The sequence below is a fragment of the Malania oleifera genome, unplaced genomic scaffold, assembly GCF_029873635.1.
Source record: "Malania oleifera isolate guangnan ecotype guangnan unplaced genomic scaffold, ASM2987363v1 ctg298, whole genome shotgun sequence".
NCBI classification, from domain to species: Eukaryota; Viridiplantae; Streptophyta; class Magnoliopsida; order Santalales; family Ximeniaceae; genus Malania; species Malania oleifera.
Genome location: NW_026651852.1, coordinates 51225 through 63675, shown reverse-complemented (window position 1 = coordinate 63675; position 12451 = coordinate 51225). Strand labels below are relative to the sequence as shown.

The following is a 12451-nucleotide window of genomic DNA, read 5'->3' as shown; positions in this document are numbered from 1 at the left end:
TTTAGTGTTTAGGGTTTCAGGTTTTGGGTTTAGGGTTCAGGTTTATAGGATTTAGGGTTTCCGATTTAGGTTTAGGGTTTAGGGTTTAGGGTATTAGGGTTTAGGGTTTAGGGTATTTGGGTTTAGGGTTTAGCGTTTTGGGTTTAGTGTTTAGGGTTTCAGGTTTAGGGTTTAGGGTTTAGGTTTATAGGATTTAGGGTTTCCGATTTAGGGTTTAGGGTTTAGGGTTTGGGGTTAGGGTTTAGGGTTTAGGGTTTATGTTTTCGGGTTTAGGGTTTAATATTAAGCATTTAGGGTTTGGGGTTTAGGGCTTAAGGCATAGGGTTTATGGTTTAGGGTTTACGATTTAGGGTTATAGTGTCTACGGTTTCGGGTTTAGGGTTTAGGGTTTGAGGTTAGGTTTTAGGGTTTTTAGGGTCTAGTGTTTAAGGTTTAGGGTTTAGTGCTTATGGTTAGGGTTAAAGGTTTAGTGTTTAGGGTTTAGGGTTTAGTATTTAGTAGTTAGGGTTTAGGGTTTAGGGGTTTAGAGGTTTAGATTTTAGGGTTTAGGGTTTAGGGTTTTGGATTTAGGGTTTAGCGTTTAGGGTTTTAGGTTTTGGGATTTAGGGTTTACCGTTTAGGGTTTAGGGTTTCGGGTTTAATGTTTTGTATTTAGGGTTTAGGGTTTAGGGTTTAGGGTTTTTAGTTTCGGGTTTATGGTTTAGTGTTTAGGGTCTAGGGCTTATGGTTTAGGGGTTAGAGTTTAGGGTTTAGGGTTTACAGTTTACGGTTTAGTGTTTAGGATTTAGGGTTTAAGATTTGGGGTATTAGGGTTTAGGGTTTAGGATTTAGGGTTTAGTGTTTAGTATTTAGGGTTTAGGGTTTAGGGTTTAGGGTTAAGATTTTACTGTTTAGTATTGAGGGTTTAGGGTTTAGGGTTTTTAGGGTTTAGGGTTTCGGGTTTAGGGTTTGGGTTTAGGGTTTTGGGTTAGGGTTTAGGGTTTAGTGTTTAGGGTTTAGGGTTTAGGGTCTCAGGTTTAGGGTTTAGGGTTTAGTGTTTAGGATTTAGGGTTAACAATTTGGGGTTTTATGGTTTAGGGTTTGGGGTTTTCGGTTTTTGATTTCGGGTTTAAGGTTTAGTGTTTAGGGTTTGGGTTTTAGTGTTTAGGGTTTCGAGTTTAGGGTTTAGGGTTTGGGGTTTAGGGTTTAGGGTATTAGAGTTTTGGGTTTAGCGTTTTGGGTTTAGTGTATAGGGTTTCGGGTTTAGGGTTTAGGATTTTGGTTTATAGGGTTTAGGGTTTTGGATTAGGGTTTAGGGTTTAGGGTTTAGGGTTATGTTTTCATGTTTAGGGTTTACTGTTAAGGATTTAGGGTTTGGGGTTTAGGGCTTAGGGCTTAGGGTTTAGGGTTTAGAGTTTAGGGTTTAAGGTTTAGCGTTTAAGATTTAGGGTTATAGTGTCTAGGGTTTCGGGTTTAGGGTTTAGGGTTTGAGGTTAGGGTTTAGGGTTTAGGGTTTAGGGTTTAGGGTTTTTAGGGTCTAGGGTTTAGGGTTCAAGGTTTAGGGTTTAGGGTTTAGTGCTTATGCTTAGGGTTTAGGGATTAGTGTTTAGGGTTTAGGGTTTAGGGTTTAGGGTTTTGGGTTTAGTATTTAGGGTTTCGGGTTTAGGGTTTAGGTTTATTGGGTTTAGGGTTTTGGGTTTTTGGTTTAGGGTTTAGTATTTAGTAGTTAGGGTTTAGGGTTTAGGGGTTTAGTGTTTTAGATTTTAGGGTTTAGGGTTTAGGGTTTTGGATTTAGGGTTTAGGGTTTAGCATTTAGGGTTTTAGGGTTTGGGGTTTAGGTTTTAGCGTTTAGGGTTTAGGGTATAGTGTTTAGTATTTAGGGTTTAGGGTTTAGGGTTTAGGGTTTAGGGTTTTCGGTTTCGAGTTTAAGGTTTACTGTTTAGGGTCTAGGGCTTAGGGTTTAGGGGTTAGGGTTTTGGGTTTAGGGTTTAGGGTTTAGTGTTTAGGATTTAGGGTTTGCGATTTGGGGTATTAGGGTTTAGGGTTTAGGGTTTAGTGTTTAGTATTTAGGATTTAGGGTTTAGGGTTTAGGGTTTAGTGTTTAGTATTGAGGGTTTAGGGTTTAGGGTTTAGGGTTTACCATTTTGGGTTTTTAGGGTCTTGGGTTTCGGGTTTAAGTTTTTGGGTTCGGGTTTAGGGTTTAGTGTTTAAGGTTTACGGTTTAGGGCTTAGGGTCTTGTGTTTATGGTTTAGCGTCTCGGGTTTAGGGTTTAGGGTTTAGTGTTTAGGATTTTTGGTTTACGATTTGGGGTATTATGGTTTAGGGTTCGGGGTTTTCAGTTTTTAGGTTTATGGTTTAGTGTTTAGGGTTTAGGGTTGAGCGTTTACGGTTTCGGGTTTTGATTTTAGGGTTTCGGGTTTAGGGTATTAGGGTTTAGGGTTTAGCGTTTTGGGTTTAGTGTTTAGGGTTTCGGGTTTAGGGTTTAGGGTTTAGGTTTATAGGGTTTACGGTTTGGGGTTTAGGGTTTAGGGTTTAGGGTTTGGGGTTTGGGTCTAGGGTTTAGTGTTTAGGGTTTATGTTTTCTGGTTTATGGTTTAGTGTTAAGGATTTATGGTCTAGGGTTCAGGGCTACGGGCTTAGGGTTTAGGGTTTACGGTCTAGGGTTTAGGGTTTTGGATTTAGTGTTATAGTGTCTAGGGTTTCAGGTTTAGGGTTTACGGTTTGAGGTTAGGGTTTAGGGTTTAGGGTTTAGGGTTTTAGGGTTTAGGGTTTAGGGTTTAGTGTTTTGTGTTTAGTATTTAGGGTTTAAGGTTTAGGATTTAGGGTTTAGGGTTTAGGGTATTTGTGTTTAGGGTTTAGGGTTTAGTGTTTTGGGTTTGGGGTTTAGGGTTTGGGGTTTAGGGTTATCGGGTTTAGGGCTTCGGGTTTAGGGTTTAGGGTTTCGAGTTTAGGGTTTAGTGTTTAGTATTTAGGGAATAGGTTTTAGGGTTTAGGGTTTTGTGTTTAGGGTTAAAGGTTAAGGGTTTAGGGTTTAGGGCTTAGGGATTACGGTTTAGGGTTTAGGGTTTAGGATTTAGGGTTTAGGTTTTAGGGTTTAGCGTTTAGGGTTTAGGGTTTAGTGTTTAGCGTTTTGGATTTAGCATTTTAGGGTTTAGGGTTTGGGGTTTAGGGTTTATGGTTTAGGGTTTATTGTTTAGTGTTTAGTATTTAGGGTTTAAGGTTTAGGATTTAAGGTTTTGGGTTTAGGGTATTTGTGTTTAGGGTTTAGGGGTTTGGGTTTAGTGTTTTGGGTTTCGGGTTTAGGATTTAAGGTTTAGGGTTATAGGGTTTAAGGTTTTGGGTTTTGGGTTTACGGTTTAGGGTTTAGGGTTTACTGTTTAGTATTTAGGGTATAGGGTTTTGTGTTTAGGGTTAAAGGTTTAGGGTTGAGGGCTTAGGGATTATAGTTTAGGGTTTAGGGTTTTGGATTTTGTGTTTTTGGGTTGTAGGGTTTAGGGTTTAGTGTTTGGGGTTTGGGATTTGGGGTTTTAGGGTCAGGGTTTGGGGTTAGGTTTTTGGGTTTTGTGTTTAGGGTTTTTAGGGTTTAGGGTTCAAGGTTTAGTGTTTGCGGTTTAGGGTTTATGGTTTTGGGTTTGTGGTTTAAGGTTTTGGTGTTTAGGTTTAAGGGTTTGGGTTTTGGAGTTTAAGGTTTAGGGTTTAGGGTTTAAGGTTTAGGGTTTAGGGGTTTAGGTTTTCGGGCTTAGGGTTCAGGATTTAGGGTTTAGGATTTAGGGTTTAGGGTTTAGTGTTTAGGATTTAGGGTTTACGGTTTAAGGTTTAGGGTTTTGGATTTAGGGTTTAGGTTTTAGTGTTTAACGTTTAGGGTTTAGGGTTTAGGGTTTAGGGTTTAGGGTTTAGGGTTTAGTGTTTAGTAGTTAGGGTTTAGGGTTTAGGGTTTAGGGTTTAGGGGTTTAGATTTTAGGGTTTAGGTTTTAGGGTTTTGGGTTTCGGGTTTAAAGTTTAGGGTTTAGGGTTTTGGATTTAGGGTTTAGGGTTTAGCGTTTAGGGTTTTAGGGTTTGGGGTTTAGGGTTTAGGGTTTAGGGTTTAGGGTTTAGGGTTTAGTGTTTAGTATTTAGGGTTTAGGGTTTAGGGTTTAGGGTTTTCGATTTTCGGTTTCTAGTTTGAGGTTTAGTGTTTAGGGTCTAGGGCTTAGGATTTAACGGTTAGGGTTTAGGGTTTAGTGTTTCGAATTTAGCATTTACGATTTGGGGTATTAGGGTTTAGGGTTTAGGGTTTAGGGTTTACTGTTTAGTATTGAGGGTTTAGGGTTTACGGTTTACGGTTTAGGTTTTGGGGTTTAGGGTTTTGGGTTAGGGTTTAGGGTTTAGTGTTTAGGGTTTAGGGTTTAGGGTTTAGGGTCTCGGGTTTAGGGTTAGGGTTTAGTGTTTAGGATTTAGGGTTTACGATTTGGGGTATTATGGTTTAGGGTTTGGGGTTTTCGGTTTTCGGTTTCGGGTTTAAGGTTTAGTGTTTAGGGTTTAGGGTTTAGCGTTTAGGGTTTCGGGTTTAGCGTTTAGGGTTTAGGGTTTAGGATTCAGGGTTTAGGGTTATAGGGTTCAGGGATTCAGGTTTTGGGTTTAGGGATTCTGGTTTTTGGTTTAGGGTTTGGGGTTAGGGTTTAGGGTTTAGGGTTTAGGGGTTAGGGTTTAGGGTTTAGGGTTTAGGGTTATGGGGTTTACGGTTTACAATTTCGGGTTTAGGGTTTAGGGTTTGGGTATAGGGTTTGGGTTAAGGGTTTAGTATTTTTAGGGTCTAGGGTCTAGGGTTTAGGGTTTAGGATTTCGGGTTTAGGGTTTACGATTTCGGGTTTACGGTTTAAGGTTTCTGTTTTGTGTTTAGGGTTTAGGGTTTAGTGTTTTTAGGGTCTAGGGTTTAGAGTTTAGGTTTTAGGTGTTTAGGTTTTAGGGTTTAGGGTTTAGGGTTTAGGGTTTAGGGTTTAGGGTTTATGGCTTTAGGGTTTAGCGTTTAGGGTTTAGTGTTCAGGGTTTAAGGTTTAGTGTTTAGTATTTAGGGTTTGGGGTTTTGGGTTTTGGGTTTAGGGTTTAAGGTCTAGGGTTTAGGGTTTAGGGTTTAGGGTTTAGGGTTTAGGGTTTTTGGTTTAGGGTTTAGGGTTTTTCGTTTAGGGTTTAGGGTTTAGTGTTTAGGGTTTTGGATTTAGGGTTTAGGGTTTAGGGTTTTAGGGTTTAGGGTTTAGGGTTTAGGGTTTAGTATTTTGTATTTAGGATTTAGGATTTAGTGTTTTGGGTTTACTTTTTAGGTTCTCGGGTTTATGGTTATAGGGTTTAGGGTTTAGGGTATAGGGTTGTAGGGTTTACGGTTCCGGATATAGTGTTTAGTATTTAGGGTTTAGGGTTTAGGGTTTAGATTTTAGGGTTTAGGGTTTATGGTTTAGGGATTAGTGTTTAGGGTTTGGGATTTAGGGTAAAGGGTTTACGGTTTTAGGGTTTTCGGTTTAGGGTTTAGGGTTTAGCGTTTACGGTTTAGCGTTTAGGGTTTCGGGTTTAGGGTTTAGGGTTTAGCGTTATAGGTTTTAGGGTTTCAGGTTTTGGGTTTAGGATGAAGTGTTTAGGATTTAGGGTTTAGGCTATAGGGTTTAGGGTTTTGGTTTTAGGGTTATAGGGTTGAGGGATTCGGGATTAGGGTTTAGGGTTTGGGGTTAGGGTTTAGGGTTTAGGGTTTATATTTTTTTAGGGTTTAGGGTTTATATTTTTTGGGGTCTACGGTTTAGGGTTTAGGGGTAGGGTTTAGGGTTTAGGGTTTGGGGTATAGGGTTTAGGGTTTAGGGTTTTTAGGGTCTAGGGTTTATGGTTTAAGGTTTAGGGTTTAGGGTTTTAGCTTAGGGCTTACGATTTAAGGTTTAGGGTTTAGGGTTTAGGGTTTAGGGTCTCGGGTTTTGGGTTTTGGGTTTAGGGTTGTTGGGTTTAGGGTTCAGGGTTTTAGGGTTTAGGGTTTAGGGCTATAAGGTTGAGGGATTCAGGTTTAGGGTTTAAGGTTTCGGGTTGGGGTTTAGGGTTTAGGGTTTAGTGTTTTTAGGGTTCTGGGTTGAGAGTTTAGGGTTTAGGGTTTAGGGTTTAGGGTTTAGAGTTTAGTATTTAGGGTTTAGGGTTTAGGATTTAGGGTTTAGCGTATAGGGTATTAGGGTTTAGGTTTTAGGTTTTAGTGTTTAAGGTCTCGGGTTTACGGTTATAGGGTTTAGGGTTTAGGGTTTTAGGGTTTAGGGTTTAGAGTTTAGGGTTTAGGGTTTAGTGTTTAGTATTTTTGGTTTAGTGTTTAGCGTTTTGGGTTTAGGGTTTAGGGTTTAGGGTTTTTGATTTATGGTTTAGGGTTTAGGGTTTAGTGTTTACGGTTTAGTGTTTAGTATTTAGGGTTTAGGGTTTTGGGTTTTGGATTTTGGGTTTAGGGTTTTGGGTTTTGGGTTTGGGGTTTTGGGTTTAGGGTTTAGGGTTTAGGGTTTTGGTTTTAGGATTTTGGGTTTAGGGTTTAGGGTTTAGTTTTTTGTGTTTTGTGTTTAGTATTTAGGGTTTGGGGTTTAGGGTTTAGGTTTTAGGTGTTTAGGGCTTAGGGTTTAGGGTTTAGGGTTTAGGGTTTAGGGTTTATGTTTTAGGTTTTAGGTGTTTAGGTTTTAGGGTTTAGGGTTCTGGGTTTTGGGTTTTGGGTTTAGGGCTTTGTGTTTAAGGTTTTTTAGGTCTACGATTGAGGGTTTAGGGTTTTGGGTTTGGGGTTTAGGGTTAGGGTTTAGGGTTTAGGGTTTCGGGTTTGGGGTTTAGGGTTTAGGGATTTGGGTTAGGGTTTAGGATTTAATGTTTAGGGTTTAGGGTCAAGGGTTTAGCGTTTATGCTTTAGGTGTTCAGGTTTTAGGGTTTAGGGTTTAGGGTTTTGGATTTAGGGGTTTGGGTTTACGGTTTAGGGTTTTCGGTTTAGGGTTTAGGGATTAGGGTTTAGGGTTTATGGTTTACTGTTTGGTATTTAGGGTTAAGGGTTTAGGGTTTATAGTTTCGGGTTTAGGGTTTAGGGTTTAGGGTTTAGTGTTTAGTATTTAGCGTTTAGGGTTTAGCGTTTAGGGTTTAGGATTTTGGGTTTACCGTTTTGGGTTTAGGGTTTAGGGTTTAGTGTTTAGTGTTTTGGATTTAGAGTTTAGGATTTAAGTTTTAGGGTTTAGGGTTTAGCGTTTTGTGTTTAGTATTTAGGGTTTAAGGTTTAGGATTTAGGGTTTTCGGGTTTAAGGTATTTGTGTTTAGGGTTTAGGGTTTAGTGTTTTGGGTTTCGGGTTTAGGGTTTGGGGTTTAGGGTTATAGGGTTTAGGGTTTCAGGTTTAGGGTTTAGGGTTTAGGGTTTAGGGTTTAGGGTTTAGTGTTTAGTATTTAGGGTATAGGGTTTAGGGTTTAGGGTTTTGTGTTTAGGGTTAAAGGTTTAGGGTTTAGGGTTTTGGGCTTAGGGATTATTGTTTAGGGTTTTTGGTTTCGGATTTAGGGTTTAACTTTTAGGGTTTAGCGTTTAGAGCTTAGGGTTTAGGGTTTAGTGTTTAGCATTTTGGATTTAGCGTTTTAGGGTTTAGGGTTTAAGGTTTATGGTTTAGGGTTTACTGTTTAGTGTTTAGTATTTAGGGTTTAAGGTTTAGGGTTTTGGGTTTTGGGTTTAGGGTATTTGTGTTTAGGGTTTTGGGTTTTGGGTTTAGTGTTTTGGGTTTCGGGTTTAGGATTTAGGGTATAGGTTATAGGGTTTAGGGTTTCAGGTTTCGGGTTTACGGTTTTGGGTTTGGGGTTTAGGGTTTAGGGTTTTGTGTTTAGGGTTAAAGGTTTAGGGTTGAGGGCTTGGGGATTACAGTTTAGGGTTTAGGGTTTTAAGTTTTGGGTTATTGGGTTGTAGGGTTTAAGGTTTAGTGTTTGCGGTTTGGGGTTTGGGGTTTTAGGGTCAGGGTTTGGGGTTAGGGTTTTGGGTTTTGGGTTGAGGGTTTTTAGGGTTGAGGGTTTAGGGTTCAAAGTTTAGTGTTTGCATTTTAGGGTTTAGGGTTTAGGGTTTTTGGTTTAAGGTTTTGGTGTTTAGGTTTAAGGGTTTAGGTTTTAGAGTTTAAGGTTTAGGGTTTAGGGTTTAGGGTTTAGGGTTTAAGGTTTAGGGTTTAGGGGTTTAGGTTTTCGGGCTTAGGGTTCATGATTTAGGGTTTAGGATTTAGGGTTTAGGGTTTAGTGTTTAGGATTTAGGGTTTAGGGTAGGGTTTAGGGTTTTGGATTTAGGGTTTAGGTTTTAGTGTTTAGCGTTTAGGGCTTGGGGTTTAGGGTTTAGTGTTTAGCGTTTTGGATTTAGTGTTTAGTACTTAGGGTTTAGGGTTTAGGGTTTAGGGTTTTGGGGTTTAGATTTTAGGGTTTAGGTTTTATGGTTTAGGGTTTCGGGTTTAAAGTTTAGGGTTTAGGGTTTAGGGTTTTGGATTTAGGATTTAGGGTTTAGCGTTTAGGGTTTTAGGGTTTGGGGTTTAGGGTTTAGCGTTTAGGATTTAGGGTTTAGGGTTTAGTGTTTAGTATTTAGGGTTTAGGGTTTAGGGTTTAGGGTTTTCGATTTTCGGTTTCTGGTTTAAGGTTTAGTGTTTAGGGTCTTGGGCTTAGGGTTTAATGATTAGGGTTTAGGGTTTAGGGTTTTGGGTTTAGTGTTTCGAATTTAGCGTTTACGATTTGGGGTATTAGGGTTTAGGGTTTAGGGTTTAGGGTTTGGGGTTTGGGGTTTACTATTTAGTATTGAGGGTTTACGGTTTACGGTTTACGGTTTAAGTTTTGGGGTTTGGGGTTTTGGATTTGGGTTTAGGGTTTAGTGTTCAGGGTTTGGGGTTTAGGGTTTAGGGTCTCGGGTTTAGGGTTAGGGTTTAGTGTTTAGGATTTAGGGTTTACAATTTTGGGTAATATGGTAAAGGGTTTGGGGTTTTCGGTTTTCGATTTTGGGTTTTAGGTTTAGTGTTTAGGGTTTAGGGTTTGGTGTTTAGGGTTTCAGATTCAGCGTTTAGGGTTTAGGGTTTAGGATTCAGGGTTTAGGGTTATAGGGTTCAGGGATTCAGGTTTTGGGTTTAGGGATTCTGGTTTTGGGTTTAGGGTTTGAGGTTAGGCTTTAAGGTTTTTATGGTCTATGGTTTTTGATTACGCACCGAAACTGCGTAATCGGACGTTTAACCCGAGCTTTACGGTTTATATTTTTAATTAAATGTCTAAAATTGTCCAATATTTTAATAAAATGTCAAAGTCATCATTCTTGAATTTTGTTGCACTATTTATAAAGTTTTGGTAATTTTTTGTCGCAGGAAAATTCCCGAAAACCAAAACCGACACCTGTTCGTATTTCATTTATAACTTTTACGTCCAAGCTTCGATCGAGACAATTCAAATTTATAGGGAAAGACGAAAGGATCATCTACAACTTTCGTGTTTTGAGTTTTGTGATATACGGGCTCTAGAAGAGTCAGATTTGCGACGAACAGAGAACAAATAAAATGAGAAAATAAAAAATAATATTTGAATGAATATATGATGTGACCCGGCCATGCATGGTCGGGTCGGGTCAGTGCTATTCGGGTAAGGCTTCTCCTTTTTTCTTTTTAAACTCCTCCAGCGCAGCTTTTGGGGGCGGCTCTCCTCTTCTTTCTTCCCTCTTCTTCTTCTTCTTCTTCTTCTTTAGTTTGTTTTTTTTTTTTCTGCTTTGTTCCTTCTCTGTTTCCCTTTCCTTCTTCCCCTGTTCTTCCTTAGCTCTGCCTTTCCCTATCCTCTTCCTTGCCCTTTGTTCCAGTCCTCCTTCAGCACAGCACACAAGCACTCGAGAGATCCCTGCTGCAACTCCATCACAGTTCGGCCACTCCAGCCTGCAGCAACTCTTGCAGCAGCCTGCTGCCACCACAACAGACTCGCAGCAGCCCCAGTACAGCAACTCTTGCACCAGCCTTCATCACTGCCAAGCCGAAGCCACAACTCCTGCAGCAGTCAACCGAACCACCAGCCTCCTTGTTCCAACTGCAACACTAGCAACACAGCAGGCCTCTCGGCCCTGACGGAAGCTACTGCTCTGTTTTGTTCTCTCTCTCTCTCTCTCTCTCTCTCTCTCTCTCTCTCTCTCTTCTTCTCTTTCTCTTCCAGTTTTCTTCTTCACTTTTTATTGTTATTATTATTGTCATTGAGTCCTGAGTTAATTTGTATTGCAATTTATTAAAGTTTTGATTTTTTTTTTCTTACTTTGATTATTGTTTAGGGATTTTTGCTTGAAATATTTATTTAGTTTTTTTTTTCTATTGCAGTATTCAGTTATTTATTTATTTCTTTCTTTTCTTTCAATTAAGTTTGTGTTAGATTTGTTTAATGTTTCAATTTAGTAGTTTAATATGGTGATGTCTAGTTTTGTCCTAAAATAAAATAAATAAAAGAAGAAAAAAAAGATACAAAATATAAAAGTATTTTTTTTTATCAATGTTCCGTTTAGTTCAGGGTCAGTTTCATTAAAGTTTTTGTTTTTATTGCGTTCAGTTACTGTTTGAACTGCTTGAGTTTTTATTCGTGTCTATGTTTATGTGAGTTTTGCAATTGCGTATTTAAAGATCAAGGTTGTCATTTTTAATTAGCACGTGTTTCGGTTTTGTTTGAGTAGATTAGGGTTTCTATTCTGGCTATTTAATTCAGTGCAAGTTAGTTTTAGGATTTTAATTCGAGTGTTTGCTTTATATAAGTTTCAACCAACTTTGAAAACCCCGAATCTGAACTAAGTTCAGTGCATTTTTGTTTTCAATTGGGTAAACGTAAAATCTGATATTAAAACGCATTCCCTGAGGAGACGATCTAGCCTTTGGGCTTAATATTACACGACAGAACTCGTATACTTGGGATAGCTTCCGAGCTGCTCATTTTTCGAGTGAGTCAAGTTTTTGGCGCCGTTGCCGGGGAATTGCCACTTTTAATTTCGAATTTTGCATTTTCCCAATTATTTTTTTGATTTTCTTTTATTAAATAGAAAAAAAAATTGAAAATTGAAAAATTTTTAAAAATTTTGTCTGTTGCCGTGTTAGTGGATTTCTGCTGGCGATTGTGATGTTTGATGCCCTGGGTTCGAGATAATTCGAATCGATAGTGTAGACTTTCACCTAGCACCAGTAGGGATACACATAGCAATGAGTCTGACTTTTCACCTGTTAGTCCTGCGAGTGATTCTGAATTTGAGCAGAATAATCTGTTTGGCCATTATTTTGAAGAAGCTATGGCTGCACATGCACCACGTACACTTGAAGATTTTCTACAGCCTACACGCACATCTACACCTTTACGCATTATGTTGCCACAAGATGCACTGAATTTCACTCTTAAGCATGGCATGTTATCTGTGATTCCCCAATTTCATGGGATGGACTCTGAGAGTCCGTACCAACACTTGACAGACTTTGAGATGGTTTGCACCACTTTCATTAATAGGGCTGGGACTGATGAATACATTAAATTACGTTTGTTTCCCTTTTCTATGAAAGACAGGGCAAAAATCTGGTTTAATTCTTTGCGCCCTAACTCTATTACTAGCTGGGCTGAAATGCAGCGTGAGTTCTTACATAAGTTTTTTCCTCTTCAGAGAACTCAGTACCTGCAAAAGCAGATCAGTCAGTTCATGCAAAAAGATGGCGAGACATTCCAGGCATGTTGGGAGAGATTCAAGGACTTGACGAACATATGTCCGCACCATGGTTTCGAATCATGGAGGTTAGTGAATTATTTTTTTACTGCTTTAACCCCTGTGTGCAAACAATTTGTCCAGTCTATGTGCAATGGGATGTTCTTTCGTAAGGAACCAGACGAGGGCTTATCATTTTTAGACTATCTTGCTGAGAGTGCCCAGCAGTGGAACGCACGACCTGAACGGGTGTCGATAGCTACCCAACCTATCCGAGCAATCAGTGGCGGGGGCAGATATGAGGTTAAAGAGGACACTAGCTTACAGGCCCTTGTAGCTGCGTTATCTAAAAAATTGGAAGTCATGGAATCCGAAAAGTCAAAAGCTGAGATTTGCATGATTTGTGAGACTTCAGACCACAGACCTCAGGATTGTCAATTCTTACCTGTGTTGCAAGAGAGCAGATCTGATCAGGTATCATCGGCAAATTGGGTTAACAAGACGTAGAATCAGCCGCTCTCAAACACTTACAACCCGGGGTGGCGGAATCATCCAAACCTCCAATGGAGAAATGATCAGCCTGGTCCATCATCTTCACGATATCAGCAGGCACCTCAATCATATGCACCACCTCCGCAACCGACATACAATCCAGTCGTAGCTCCTCAACCGCAGTATCAACTACAACAGTTTTCTCGGAGCTACGCACCACCAAGATTCCAACCAGCGTTAGTCCCCATTCCAGTAAAGAAAGCTTTTAATGACAGTGTAGCGCAGGTGGCAACCATGCTCCAGCAATTCATGCAAATGCAAGT

The 12451-nt window shown here is 39.7% G+C and overlaps 1 non-coding gene across 1 annotated transcript; it reads right to left on the bottom strand.

Annotated features, from left to right (window-relative positions):
• Window positions 1–11607: 11607 nt before the first annotated feature.
• On the bottom strand, window positions 11608–11713 carry LOC131147154 (small nucleolar RNA R71). The gene has a single exon (XR_009134634.1). It is a non-coding gene; the product is annotated as a small nucleolar RNA R71 (small nucleolar RNA).
• Window positions 11714–12451: the final 738 nt, after the last annotated feature.